At 49.9% G+C, this 15341-nt stretch overlaps 1 protein-coding gene and 1 long non-coding RNA gene across 3 annotated transcripts in view; one reads left to right on the forward strand and one right to left on the reverse strand.

The window, feature by feature from the left end:
* The window catches only part of CLSTN2 (calsyntenin 2), a 614269-nt gene that overhangs the window by 550689 nt on the left and 48239 nt on the right, over positions 1-15341 (forward strand). The gene's annotated exons all lie outside the window — the stretch shown is intronic.
* On the reverse strand, positions 808-6266 carry LOC121033743 (uncharacterized). Its single transcript, XR_005792083.1, has 2 exons — positions 5811-6266; positions 808-1315 (listed from the first exon to the last, which is right to left on the reverse strand). It is a non-coding gene; the product is annotated as an uncharacterized LOC121033743 (long non-coding RNA).

Genomic DNA, 15341 nt, shown 5'->3' on the forward strand with positions numbered 1-15341 from the left:
GCAACAGCACATGACTAATTGGAAAGACTTGTCGCAAATGAAACACCTTGGACAGGCTGAGCAGCAGCAGGTGCAGAGGCCTATGTTTGCATAACGGGTGGACAGAGGCCAGCTGCCGAGCTCCCCATGCCGCAGCACGCGGTTCCATGCAGAGGTCTGCGTCATTTCAGGAAAGGAGCCTTATTAAGCAGCAGTTAGTTCCTGGGGAACTCTAGCTTTGGGGAGATGCATTAGGTAGCCAGTTTTGCTCTGCGTGGCCAGACCAGCCCTTCTCAGTATCTAAGGAGGTGTGACTTTTGCTTATTTGTTCATCTACAAGTGGGCATGGGATATGATAATGAGAAACACCCTTCAAAATACGGAGGGGACTCAGGGCCACCTGGGTGGCTCAGTTGGTTAAATGTCTGACTCTCGATCTCAGCTCAGGTCATGATCTCATGGTTCATGGGACTGAGTCCCACGTAGGGCTCTGCACTGACAGTGCGGCGCCTCCTTGGGATTCTCTCTCTCTCTCTCCCTCTCTCCCTTCCCCTCTCCCACTCATTCTCATTCTCTCTCTCAAAATAAATAAATCAACTTAAAAAAAATACTGAGGAGATTGAGAGGTCAGCGTGCTCTGTGCCTGATTTGGGGGGCGGGCGGCCTCGGAGAAGCTGGAGAGGGCACAAAACAGAGGCATGTGTAAGTATGGCACGTAGAACCAAAAGATGACGGTGAAGACATCTTGTGTTTGGAGACGCAAGGAGCGTGGACTCAGATGCGTGCATCTGTTTTCTATTGTCACCGCACAAGTTACTGCACACTTAGTAGATTCAAACAACACAAATTTATTATCTTACAGTTTAGAGATCAGAAGTCTGAAATGGGTCTCACGGGACTAAAACCAAGGTGTAGGAGGGCAGTGTTCCTTCGGAAGGCTCTGGGGAGAATCGGATTCCTTGTCCTTTCCCGCTACAGAGGCCGCCCACCGTCCTGGGCTCCATCCTTAAAGTCAGTACTCACACCCCCCGGCCTCTGCCTCTACCACCTCCAGACTTCTCTGACCCGCCTGCCTCCCTCCCTCACTTGTAAACACACTTGTGATTACACTGAGCCCATCTGGATACTCCAGGAAAACTCCCCATCTCAAAATCCTTTACTTCATCACTTCTGGGAAGTCCCTCCGCCACGTGAGGTAACACATGTCATGCAGGTTGCAGGGGTTGGGATGTAGACATCCTTGGGGTGATTATTCTGCCCACTTGGTGAGAGCGACTTCAGGGTGGCTGTCTCCCAGGATTTCGTGGGAAATGCAACTCATCAAGGAAGGTTCCTACTAAAGAAAACAAAATGTTTATCCAAGAGTTTGGGAGGAGGAGAAAAGAATTGTCTGAGACTCAGCTCTATTAGCAGGTTGGTAGGGAGAGCTTCTGCTCACACAGGGACTGAGGACCCATGGTGTGCATGGCATCATGGTAGGTCTCCTTCATCCAGGCCCCGGGAAGAGCCACAGGAGAGGCAGGGCAGCTACGAAGGCCTGGAGAACATGCGGTCCTCGGCCTTCCCTCCTTCTACACAACGCACCTGCCTTACCAGATAAATCCAAACACTGCCTTAGAACCTCAGTGTGTGCAAAGAAAACCCCCTGTGTGCGTCTCCTTTACTCTCTCCCTACGCCACGCTCGCAATTCTTCTGATACCAGATGTGCGGGATTTTTCCCACATCAAGCAATGCTTTGAGACACCAGCTGGGTGTCCCATGGTCCAGTTCAACGCTGGTACTGAACTGGAGGTCACGCAGACCCTGCGGCTTAAAAGCTTGGTCCCACGAGATCACCCCTACTTCAGATGCCAGTAAGCAAGTAGGAGGTGCCCAGATTACCCACAACTTCTGTCCAACTTGGCTACAAATCGGAGGTTCCAAAGACACCCCCTTCCTTGGATTCAGTCATTTGCTAGCACAGCTCCCAGAACTCGGGCAAACGCTAACTCACATTTATCAGCTTATTAAATAATAAAGCGTATGAGAAAGGGTACAGATGAGCAACCGGATAAAGAACAGTGAGGTCTGGACGGATCCCAAGTGTAGGGGGGGCAAATCCTCCTGTATTTGGATGTGTTCACCAACCTAGAAGCTCCCTGAAGCCCATACTGTTGGGACTTTTATGGCGATTTCATCAGATAGGCATGGCGGGTTACTATTTCCAGCCCCTCTTCCTTGTCCAGAGGATGGCAGGGGGGCACAGGGGAGGCTGAAAGTTCCAAGCTTCCAATCGTGACTTGGCCTTTCTGATGACTGACCCCCATCCAGGAGCCCACCCAGAGTCGACTCACTGGGACAAAAGATGCTTCTATTGCCCAGGAAATTCCAAAGGATTTAGGGGCTTACTGTCAGATGCTCCTATCATGCAGAGAATTGCAAAGGTCTTAAGAGTACTGTGTCAGGAACTGTTGCTGAGACTAAATGTGAGAACAAGAGTCTCCCAATGCCCCAATTTACAATGGTTTTTAGGTCAGGAATCGAAGGTAAAGATAGATGGAGATAGAGATTTCTTAGTACTCACACTCAGGCGTTCGAATAACTGCTTTGGAAGTGATCTCAAGTCTGAGCATCTCCCCACTTCTGCCAGATCACTGGAGAAGGAGCCTTAGAGGCCCCGCCTGGCAGAAACAAGTCTCCAAGCTTCCTGCATGGGACCTCTGCTTCTTCCACGTAGAGCAGATGTCTGGTGCACAACAGACTCTGTGCATGCTGGTTGAATGAATAAATGAATGAGTGAATGAATGAATGAATGAATGAATGAATATGGTCTACAGAACCTTTAATGGGAGGCTTTTATTATTGTGTTACTTAACCAGGGATTCTCCTTTTATTTTTATTTTATTTTATTTTTGGGGGGGGGATTCTCCTTTTAAAAGTAGCACTTCCTGGGGCATTTGTATGGCTCAGTCAGTTGAGCATCCGACTCTTGATTACGGCTCAGGTCATTATCCCAGAGTCATGGGATCAAGCCCCACATCTCTCGCTCAATGAAATGAAATGAAATGAAATGAAATGAAATAGCACTTCCTGAACACATATAACAGCTTACTCTTATTATCATACGGGATTCAAAGAGTGTTCTTTCCTCACACCAGAGAATGGTGGTAACTCTAGGTTGCCACTTTGCAGTTTCTGATGTGGTGAGTGATAGGATAGAATACTGCACACATCCTTTGAGCACTTTCTATGCCCCTACCCCCGCACGGTGAGAACATGGGGGCACCAAGAGAAGGCTGTTACGGACTGAATTGCATCCCTCCAAAAAAGATGTTAAAGCCCTAATGTCCAATGATAGAATGTGACGTTATTTGCAAATAGGTCTGTTGCAAATTAAATTACCTAAGATGAGGTCATATGGGGTAGGGTGGGCCCTTACTGCAATATGACTGGTGTCCTTATAAGAAGATGGCCGTGTGAAGACACAAACACACAGGGAGAATACCATGTGAAGACAGGAGGGAAGACTGCACCCACAAGCCAAGAATGCCTGTGGCCACCAGAAGCCAGGAAATAGGCCCAGAACAGACTTTCCCTCAGAACCCACAGAAGGGCCAACCCTCCAACACCTTGCTCTCAGACCTCTGGCCTGCAGAACTGTAAAACCGACAAGGTCCTGCTGTCTGAAGCCAAGGGGGTTGTGCTTTATTGCAGCAGCCCGAGCAAACTAATACGAAGGCCAACACAGAGTCGTGGATGTAGGCCTTCCCAGTCTTCTTCAAAGATGTGGCAAAACCTGGTCCCTGAATGCTGTGGCTCTGACAGAAGCCAGGATGAATGAGACATACTTGCCTCAGTTAACGTAGAGGGCCGTATATATTTTCTGACATCTGCCATCAGGCTGAAGCTTGGAACCAACACATGCGTGGCACCTAACCAGCTCTCAGAAGTCCACACTGAGTCTGGGCATGGAGCTGGTCAGCCTACCCCACCGTCTCGCCAAAGCAAGGGAAGGTCGGTGCTGGGCAGATTTTTGTGTTTGTTTGGGTTGCTTTATTTTAGGGGGGAAGGAGGAGGGTGGCTCTTGCTGGATTTTAAACTGTTCCCAAAGCTTTATTATGAGACCAAAAGCCAGGGGTGAAAATTCCACTTGGCAAATATCCTTGACAGACTGGCCTTAAGATCTCGGATGTCCTAATGAATTTCGGCCTGCGACTGTTCCCGAAAGGTTCTACAAGTTCTCCCAGACTTCACAGACTCACTTATAGTTCCAAGAATGTACCCGGTTTCTTCGCCGGGAATTCCAAGCAGAGATAACCTATTCACGTGCCTTCCCTGGAGGCCCCCGTGAACTGCAAAGAGGCCTTTCTACAGAAACTGCTCTGCGAGGGGAACAGGTGATCCACACGTGGCTGGGACAGATCTCTTCCGGAGCAGTGATGTCATACGATGACCTGGGCCCGCTAACATTAGCCTTCAATCACACCCAGGCACTCCAAATGCTACCAGAACAAGATCAGCATGAGAAGCCCATGTGTGTGTGTGGGCGGGGGGGGGGGGGGCCAACGCTGGAAGTTCAGCCTCTCCTTGTGGGATGCACACTCGTCTCGGTTACCAGAGAGCTAACAGACAGTCGAGGTAGGCACGTGGCCGAAGGCGAGGAGGGACAGAGGCCCCGCGGCTGGTGGCTGGAGCCAGTACCAGAAGAGGGCCCAGGGAGATCCGAGACGTGCTTGCTGGCTGCCACGTGCTGTGTCTTTGGAGATGGAAGCGCTTAACCAATTCCATTCAGGATCGGCTCAGTTTTCCAAAGGGGCAGAATTTATTATTTGAATTATTCAGGGGAGGTTTATTCGCCAGCACCGAGATATGAGATCTGTCAACTAAATTATAATTATGTTTCTCTAAAGATATCCACTGGGAGAGTCCTTTTTTTTTTTTTTTTTTTTTATTTAAACTTGCAAGGAGGAGTCAGACTGTGTATTTATGAACAGCCGGGCTCAATATTCTGAGTGGCGGAATGAAAAATTAATTTTCTGCAAATACATTAGTGAATAGTTAACTGCATCTCAGTAACCTATTTGTTTAATATACCGGGGTCCTCTTCAAAGAGCTTATGATTTATTCTCATCTTCACCAGGAGATAACTTTCAAAAGCACAGGCCTGAGGATGAGAAACAGGAATTCTGGGCTCCAGCCCCACCGCCAACAAGCTGGGGCTCCTTAAGCAAGCCCCCACCGCTCTCTGGGCCCTGTAGGCACCAGGGGACCCTGTCCTTCGGCAGCTGCCCACAAATGTCACCCTCCCTGAGTGTGAAAAGGGTGATGTGTGACTGCTCACTGCTGCTTATCTAATAAGGAATAAGAAGAGAAATTAAGCACAGAAAGGAACATTTTTGTACCAAAGTGTCCCCCCACATTGTCTTCCTTCTGCCAACTCTTGCCTCTCCTGCCAAGGTCCTAGGAAATTGAGAGAGCCCTTCTGGGAGAAGCCCCCTCGCCTTCCGTCCATTCCCCTTTCCCTCTGCCTACAGGCAGAAGGCCCAGGGCTCCCAGGATGGGGCCTGTTCCCACGAATCTTCACCACCCCACCGTTCTTTCTTCACATGGTCCTCCTAATGGTGCCTTCTGGGCCTCTAGGTCCGTAAGTGCACCTCTCACCTTCTCTTCGGAAAGGTCATTTGGCACTGGGTACCCAGGATTTGATCCCCATCATGGCTGAAAGGCTGTGTGCCCAGTAACAGAAGCCAAATGAGAGCAGACGGGGGCTTTGCAGAGCATGACTGCTGTTCTCCCGTGCATCCATGCTTTTACGTGTGCAATCTGCATTTATCGAGAACCTACCACATACCTGGAGTCCAGACCAGGCCCTGCCCCATGGATCTCAGAGCCAAAGGCCAGCCAGACCAGCAGGATAGCCACTAGCCATGCGTGACTGTTGAGCAGTTGAAATCCGGCCAGTTTGAAGCAAGGTGTGCTGACAATGTAACGTACACAGTGCCCTGCAAAGACTTAGTAAGAAAACCAGAATGTAAAATATGTTATATTTTAAGATTGATCACACGTTGCATGATGAATGGATAGACTGAATTAGAGTATATTATTGTTTTAAGGTTATTATTTTGAGAGAGAGAGAGAGAGAGAGAGAGAGAGAGAGAGAGAATGAGTGGGCAAGGGGCAGAGAGGGAGAGAGATTCTCAGGCAGACTCCGCCCTGAGCCCAGACATGGGGCTACACCCCACGATTGTGACATCATGTCCTGAGCCAAAATCAGGAGTCAGACGCTTAACCGGCTGAACCACCCAGGTGCCCCTGGATTAGAGTGTATTATTAAAGCTGGTATCACCTGTTCCTTTTTAGTTTTTTAACGTGGCTACTTAAAAAATGTAAAATTACGTATGTGCCATGAATGTTGTGAGGGACTTGGGTAAACCCCAGGAGGTAGTTACTGTTGTTATTTCCATTGCCTAGATGAAGGAACTGAGGCACAAAGAGGGAATGTGACTGGCCTGGGATCACACAGCCAGGAAGGGGTCAAATTAGAGCGTGAACCCTGGAGGCCTGGCTCCGGAGCCCCAGCGTTGATCTGTCCTAGGCCCCTCTCCAGGCTCAGGCTGAGCGGTGAAGCTGAGTCTGTGGAAGGTGGGCACCCCGCGGGTCTGGAGCCGTGCGGAGACCAGTCTGCAGACACAGGAAGAGTGATCTGGGGGCAGGGAGTTTGGGGTGGACCCAAAGGGGTGCTGGCGGCAGCGGGGCTGAAGGAAGGGCAGAGACTGACGCGTCCATGACACCAGCCCTGCCAAGTCCTCAGCACCACGTCACAAGCTCTCCCGTCCCCTCGGTGCTCCTACCACAGGGCCACTGTCCGTGCCCTTCCCTCCTCCTGGAACCTTCTTACCCCCACCGGCCCATTCACCTGCCTCCTTTTCCTTCACCCTCACTTCTTCACCGCCACAACTAGCTCCGATCTCCCAACTTTGAGCTCATATGGCACCTTGTACCTCCCCTGCGTAGTATTTCTTTCAGTTAGAACATTACATTTATTTATGCAAGTATTTTCTGTCTACTCCAATAGGGAAGGAACTGCGTCTGTTTTTGCTCACTTTATACACTCAACACCTAGAACAATTCCTGATCTGTATAGTTGCTACCAATAAATATCCACGGAATAAACAAACCTTCCTGCAACACAGGTGTTCTACCCATTTTACAGATGAAGAAACTGACCATCAAGTTTAAGAAAGTTTGAGAAAATTGCCCCAGGTCCCAGCCCAGGTAAGAGGGTGCAGCTGAAATTTCCTCTGACCTGACTCTTCAAAGCCACTGCCTCTTGGTGGGAACGCACAGAGATGCAGGTACCCCCAGGATGGGCCTTGAAGCCAGAGGCCGTGAGGAGGCCTTCGCGACATGCCTGGGCCCTTCCCTCGTCAGGGTCTTCTCCGGACTCCCCTGTGTCTGATGACCTTCACCCTCCTTCCTTTGCCTCGTCTTCTATCCAGAACTTTCCATGTTTGCTGGACCTTCTCAACCCTGTCTCTTGGACTGCCATCCTGGTGAGCTTGTCAGAATTCTAAGTATTTGACACAGACACAGCTTTACCCCCAGAACCGTGCTCCAGCTCTCTGAGCTGGGCCCCCACGTCCCCCTTTTCTAAAGGATCCATTTCCAGTGTCGCTGGCTTTGGCTGGTTTTACTGTAATCATTCATTCGTTCAGTCAGTCGGTCCGTCTACAAGCGCTCACTGTTAAGTGGCCATCACGCCTCTTACGCTGTACCGACCGCGACAGGCTCACAGTCTGAGAGCAGCGCCCACCTCGGCCCCAAGCCAAAGCATCTCGCTTTCCACACCTTTCCTGTGTCAGGGCGAGCCATTGGCTTGGTCTTTGTGCAGCTGACTGTGATCAGGGAAAGCACACCTGGGGAGAAATCGTCCCTTTCCTAATTGTCAAATTTAAGACATGTGCTTCCTGGCCTGCCTCCGCAGCTCCAGTGCGCGCCCCGGGGCCCTGACAGGTGTCAGCTGTTCAGTAAATTCATGAGGAAAATATCCCCCGAGGAATTCGATGGCACGTCCTGGAAGCAACAACTGAGGCGGGAGAAAGCTTGGCAAGCTTAAGAGAGGCCTTTTGCTTTGGGGGCAAGGGAATCCTACTGCTCAAAAGGAAGAGCTACAGCCAAGGTGTGTGAGCAGAGGCAGGGAAGTCAGTCGGGGACCGGAGGGACAGGACAGTGGGGAAGGGGAGAGACTAGGGCAAACGCTGGAAAGTGGGAAGGGACTGGTAGAAATCTTCCTGTTTTGTTCACTGTCACATCCCCAGTGCCCGGAAGTTGCCTGGGACACAGTGGGTACTCTGTTAATATGTGTTCGGCGAACTTAATGAATTTCACAGCATGCGTCTTCTGAGATTTTTTTGTTTGTTTCAGGTGATATTCATAGGCGCCTAACAGGCAAACAGGATAAACGCGGTGAACAAATTTGCTAAACTGACTAGTCTATCGACCACATTAGCGTATTAAATTCTCTGAGGCAAAGGGTCTCAAACTTGACTTGTCTGAACATCCGGAGGGCCTGTTACACAGACTGCTGGGCCCCACCTGCAAGGCTTCTGTTCATTGGATCCGGGGTAGAGCCGGAGAATCTGCATTTCTAGCAAGTTCCTTGGTGACTTCGCTCAGGCTGCCAGAACAAAATACCACAGATTGGGTGGTTTTAACAATAGACGTTTATTCGTCACAGTTCTGGAGGCTGGGAAGTCCAAGTTCAAGGTGCCAGCAGATTCAGTTCTTGGTGGAAACCCACTTCATGGCTTGCAGAAGGTCACCTTCTTCCTGTGTCCTCACAAGCAGAGAAAAAGAGGGGCTCCGGTCTTCCTCTTCTTATAAGGACACAAGCACCACCAGGGGAGACCCACCTTTATGACATCACCTCAACCTAATTACTTCACAAAGACCTCGCGCTGGGCATTAGGGTTTCACCATATGAGTTTGGAGAGGATACAAACATCCAGTCCCTAACACTAGCTGGTGCCGATGCTGCTGGTCCAGGGACCACACTTTGAGAACCACTGGTCCGTGGAGTCTTGCTAGAAGAAACCTGATTAACTGTGTAACATGAAGCTTTTCTAATTTTGACCCTGACCCCATTGTTCATGATATATCTTGCAGGACCGTATTTTACAAAATACCCACTTGGGAAAGAAGCCTGAAAGGGTCACACTTTCCCGAGTGATGGCCAAAGAGGGGCCTCATCTCTGCTGGTTGGCCCCATTCTTCTTGCTTACTCGTGCGGGAGACCCAGCACCCAGAATGTACAATGCCCACTTCATGTGCAGGTTTGCTGCCCCCACACATCTGGCTCCCCCATGAAGCTGCCAACGCTACCTCCGTGGGGCTTTGTAGAGTTTGCAGGTCAGACCCAGGCTGGGGAGAGAAGCTTTGGTTTGGACGAGAGACTAACTGAAGTACCATTTTAACACGTAAAAATGAGGCCATCCATCAGTAAGATCTGGAAGTTAAGGGATCTTCCCAGAGTTGTCCTCCAGAGGTGGGGAAGGGAGATCTGACTGGCATTGCTGAAAGGCTGTGGTGGGGAAGAACGAACCGCTGATCCAAGAAGCTGATTATGTTGCGGAATTCTCTACCTCAATACGGGGGGTTCGTTGTTTCGCCGCTTCGAAGGATGAAGAGGTGGACACAAAATGAGCAGCAGGCCAAAGCTTATTAGAGTATAAGATCAGAAAGGAAGAATGGTGTGAAAGCTGTCTACAGAGAGGGGGCATTCGAAAGGGAATGCCCGTGACTATAGGCAAGGGTCCTTGTTTTAGAAGGTTCTAGTCGTCTCTCCCTCCCCTTCCCCATCATTCCGTCTCAGGTTCCACCCTTACTGGCTGGATGGCTCTAGGTGCAGGGCTGTCCCTTCCTGATTGGCTCGATTCCTTTGCATGAGCGGTGGTCTGTAGCCACATCATTCCTTGTGGGTCATACGCTTTGTGGTCTACTACTTATTTTTAGTTAGGTCTTTTGTCAAATTCCTGAGGGGAACCTCAGGGGGGTAGATGGTGTCTGATACATTCTTAGGAGGAACCTTACACCCCAGGGGGGTTGCTGTGGTCAGAGACGCCCAGCATTGTTCCAAACTACTTGTTTTTCCGCACCCAGGGACCTCAGGTCCTAACCCCCTCTGCCTTTTTTCTCCTATCTTTTCCTATCGTAATTACATACGCAAAAACCATAGCATGGTGCCAGGCATATCATCAGCGCATAATAAAGGTGTGTTTTCTCTCCCCCTGGACGAGTTTAAATCGTGGGTGCGAGCAAGTCTTGATTTCCGTGCTCCCGGCACAAACTGCAAGGACAGATTTTCAGGATTGTTTTGGGGATTGGCCCAAATGTTGCTCAACCAAATTGCAAATGGAGGTGGTCTCTTTGACACAAGCTACCTTTCGTGTTTCCCGGTCCCCTGGGCTCCACCGCCCTGAGTCAGCAATTGCTTTTTGACAGAAGGCCCAGCGGGTGCTTTCTGAGCTGTCATAATCACCTTCCCCGAAAACACACTGTACTTCTCCCTGCCAGTCTGGAGGTGCAGGCGACCTCCTGGGAAGATCTTAAAGAGATCTGCAAATAAGAGTGGCATCTTTGCTTTGGCATGAGGTTGGTCTTGGCAGTGACCAAAACCTCATCTTTCTAAATGTTCCCAAACAGCGGCCTGAGGCCAAAGGGCCTTGCAAGTCCACAGTGAGAACTCGATTTGCATGGTTTCAACACTGCTGGTTCAATCACTCTCCGTTTCAGGAAGGGAAGTTTGGTTTTGACTTGCCCTTCAAACATGTCCTGTGGGGCGGGGGCTAGGGGGCTCTGTGTGTCCACTGTCCTCTAATTTGTCACAGGAGGGGGCTGTGGAAGTAAAGAATGGCTTTCTAGAATGCGAGGGGCTACAATAGAGTAGTACATGCATCGGCAGGATGCAAGAGGTCCTCAGGAGCCCAGCCCCCCTGCGGTCCCCTGGGGGGGCCCTCCCCACACACATCTGTCAGGCTGTCTGTTGGAATATGTCCTTTGATCAGCCATAGAATCCATACACCTCTTTGTTGCTTTATCAAATTCTCGTTGTTCTCTAATCTCATCTATCAGCCTGTTCTCTAATGCCATTGTCAGTTTTCTTGATTTATTTTTATTTCAATAACTATGTCTTTTGTTTCTGGAATTTTTCTTTGATTCTTTTTCAGACCTGTTTTCCTCTATTTCCTTTCTAATTGCTCCATCTTCTGTGGTTCCCTGAATGTGGGTTTGATCATTTGTTTTGTCTGCCTTTTCTCTCACACACAAAGGATCGCTTCCTCTTTGTTTTGTAAATTTTAACCCTGAGCTCAAGGCCAGCAGGAATTGTCCTGCCTAAGCCCTGGGTGGTGAGCATATGTAGAATAGATTCCGACTATGTCTTTGTGGAGGGCCTAGAGACTTTGTGGATGCGTTGTTAAGTTTGCGTCTGAGTTCCAGGTTTCTGCATCAGGCAGGCTGTGTACATTTGGAGCCGATGCACACGCACAGAGCAGGCTTGCGGGTCTAACGTCGCAGAGGTGACCTGTTCCAGAGCCGTTGTCCAACTTCCTCCCTGCCTCCCTCGGTCCATCCATGGCTGCCATTGTCCCAGGACACAGGCTTCAGATGGCCCCTCTGCAGCTGCAGGCTTTATGCAGACGTGTCAGGTCGAGTTTTCCCAGGTGAAGGACCTGAGTCTACACTCCTCTCTCCCACTGGCTTTGAAACGACGGCTGAAAGGGTGGGCTGCATGGGGCACCTGGGTGTCTCAGTCAGTTGAGCGCCCGACTTTGGCTCAGGTCATTATCTCAGAGTTCATGGTTCAAGCCCCGCGTTGGGCTCTGTGCTGACAGCTCCGAGCCTGGAGCCTGCTTCCGATTCTATGTCTCCCTCTCTCTGGCCCTCCCCCGATCACGCTCTGTCTCACTCTCTCTCTCTCAAAAATAAACATTAAAAAAAATTAAAAGAAAAAAAAGAAGAAAGGGTGGGCCATAGCCCCTCCGCAGTCATTTGCTTCCAACAACAGTCAGGTGCAGCTTTGGGGGTTTTGTTTGCTTTTTATACCTAAGGACTTCTAACTCTCTTATTTGTTCTGTTTTGTCATTATCGCTGTTCTGTTTTATGCAGCATCTCAATGTATTTGGAAAAGGAAAGGGGTCTGCATATCTGCTCAGGCTGCAAACACGTGCTTGGCATTGTATATGCTGTATTTTAGCTCCCTTCACACAATAACCCTCTGATTGGGTACTCTTTATTATCCTCACTTTACAGGTGAAGGAGTCAGGATTTAAATTTTTCAATTATTTTCCCAAAGCCCACAACATGCTTCCCCAGAAGTTGTTAAAGCGGGTGTGACCCCTGGCCCATTCTCCCCAGGCTTGGCCTGCACGACTCCCACCGGCGTCCTCCTTGGCTGTCTCTCTCTGGCTCCCCGAGCGCAGCGCCGCCTGCTGGCCACCAGCAGTCTGCAGGCTCTGCCCACCCACACTCACACCAGACCTTTCGGGCCATCCCCCTGCTGCAGATGGGCCTCTCCCCTGGCCCAGGTGCTTTCCCTCTTGCAGTAGCCTGTCAGAGACGCACTCCCTCAACTTCCCCCCCCCTCCAGTGCATGTTGTAAATTCTGAGCGGGAGTGAAGGTAGACAGAGGAGAGTGGATGAGAAGGGCGTCATCAGAACTTGGCAGCACGCGGGCAGAGGGGGGGAAAGAGTGAGGCAGTCTAAAGCAATGCCCAGGGTTCTGGCTTGGACGATACATAGGATGAGGAGTGCTTGCTGAGGCAGGGACACAGGAGGGGGCGAAGGGGGGACTGGAGCATGGGGGGTGTTAGGCTCAATTTTGGACACCCCGTGCGTCCGAAGTGCCTGTAGCACGTCAGGTGGGCCACTCGGGGACAATCTGACACACAAGCCCATCACTCAGGAGGTAAGTGTCTGCACCAGACCCTGATTCGGCGGTGAGTATGCGAAGCTGAGCCACTGGTTGTGTGTGAAATAGAGACACGAGAGGCTGAGTGTGGAAGCCCGAGTGGGGTGCCTGTTACACCTAACTCCCTACATCCGCTCCTCGACATCAGAAACCATATCCTTTCTCTCCCTTTATGTTGTAAAGGTGCCTGTGTCAAACTGGCACTCCTCCTGTATCGGGTTGCAGCGAGGATTCACTAGCATAAGGAGTATGAAAAGCTTCTTCAAAAGGGAGAAGCATGTTCCAGGATTGATTGTTGTTATGACTACCATCCTCCTCCCCCCTGCCCCAACTCCCCCACACCTCCTACTGCCTGAAGAATAAAAGCACCTCAGATCCTTGGGCCTCACTTCCCAATCTATCCCTGTGGCCTCCTCTCCCACCCTGGCCCTTCCCAGACCAGCCTGACCCCTCCATACTGGGTGCCTGCGCTTCTTCCCCCGCCACCCGCCTCCCAGTGCAGATATCCTTTACAGGGCCACAGTGCCAGCTCCGGATTGGTTTTTCCAGGAAATCAGGAATGTTTGAGTGCAGCAATTCAACGTGAGATACTTTTGCCTCCCACCTATTATGTGCCAGGGGCTGCACGCTTTAGAGGATATTTGGACAGACCAGTCGGCAGCCTGATTTTCTCCTCCTCTCTAGTGGGAGGCTTCCATGGCCCGACTCACCCTGGAGTACCCTCCCACTCCCAACACAACCTCCTTTGGCATCGTCTTTGCTACCTACCGTTCCTCAACACGTGTCCCCGGGTCTCTGGTCTCTGCTTCACTTGCCAGCTAAACAGCATCCCAGCCGCCCATCCTGGGAACACACCTGCAAATTTTCACAGAGAAAGGGTCTCTGGCCCCACCGAGGTCCTGGGCACCGCCTCAGGGGATGACACGGGACATGCTTGGTGCCAACTGCATTCACCAGTGATTCATGAACAGTCAGGAATTAAAGTTCTTCTCTCCCCCCAGGAAAGGTCACTTTGCCTAATCTCCTTCTCTCACGGTTGAGCCATTGCACTGACACATTTATTTTTGCTGCTTCCTGGCTTGATCATTTTTTTTATTACAGTTTGTCCCTCCGACTCTTAACAGAGGGCTAATGCAGGTCTCCTCCTGATCACAGATCCACGTTAGTGAAACCCTAACTAGGCATCTCCTTGGGCAGCCTTCGTAGATTACTTGGTGCCAGAAGTCTGCAAGCATTCGCCGAGTCTGAGCTCGAAGATGCCCAATCAGGAGCTAAGTAGGAAGCTCCCCAGCATTCCTGCCTGCGAGTCTTAGCTCAGGGAGCTCCCCACTCCCAGAAGGCCCTCCCTTTGACCTTGGAGAATATAAATCTTGCCATCTTTTGTGAACCATCTTAAAATGAGATAAAATGTATCCCCTTTCAAATTGCCAGGATTGTATATCTTATTAACACTCAATGTGGTAAGGGTACAATGCACGAACACTCTTAGAGTCTGTGGGCAGGAGAACAAAAAGGCACAAACTTCTGCCGGAAAAAAAAATGACAGCGTGTGTCATGAGCCTTCAAACTACCTCCAACCTTTGACTCGGTAATTGTACTTCCATGAATCTTTCCCAAGGATATAATCAGAAATGCAGGCAAATAATTATTCATAAATAAATATAGTATTAGGTTACAGCATGTTTTATAACTGCTGGTACATAATTAATACGTGATTCTCAGGACATATTTAAATATGGTTTAGTATATGCATACTATACAGCCATCTAAACTGAAGTTGGTAAAGGCATTTTAATGCTGACATTAAGTGAAGCCAGCAAACTCAAATCATATACACAGTACGATCCAAATTGACCTTCTCCCACTGTTGTTTCACAGGACGCTTACAGGAATGCTATAAATAGAAAAATTCATTTTCCAACAAGGTTGGAAAGTTATTATAGGCATATACTTCATACTTTGAGGCTGCTGGGAACCTTGGATATGCAAATGAAATGGGAAATCCAAAAAAAAAACAAACAAACAAAAAAAAACAAGACCCAGTATACATGGTCGCTGTTTTTCTTCAGGGCATCACAGGGGCTGCTGTTCATGAATCATGCTTCGGAAAACTTGGGAGGGGGGGGAGTAATACCTAGGAAAAGATTCCTATGTTGAAAGGAGTCACCGCTGCTGTTAGTTATGGAATTCTTTTATTTCTTCCTTGGAATTTTTTTTTTTTTTTTTGTCCTACAAAAATGCTGTAAGGATTTCGCTGTAAGGATGCGAGCCAGAGGATCCTTCTCCTCCCAGCATCAGCAGTGTGGAGTGATGTAGAGTCAGTCAGCACACGGGTCCTACACAGCAGTCATGCCTGAGAGGATGGCTGCCAAGAGGGTGGTATGGCGGCCAGGACAGGGGGGCCCCCCTGGGCTG

Source organism: Herpailurus yagouaroundi, unplaced genomic scaffold (genome assembly GCF_014898765.1).
Source record: "Herpailurus yagouaroundi ecotype Mexico unplaced genomic scaffold, PumYag 159, whole genome shotgun sequence".
NCBI classification, from domain to species: Eukaryota; Metazoa; Chordata; class Mammalia; order Carnivora; family Felidae; genus Herpailurus; species Herpailurus yagouaroundi.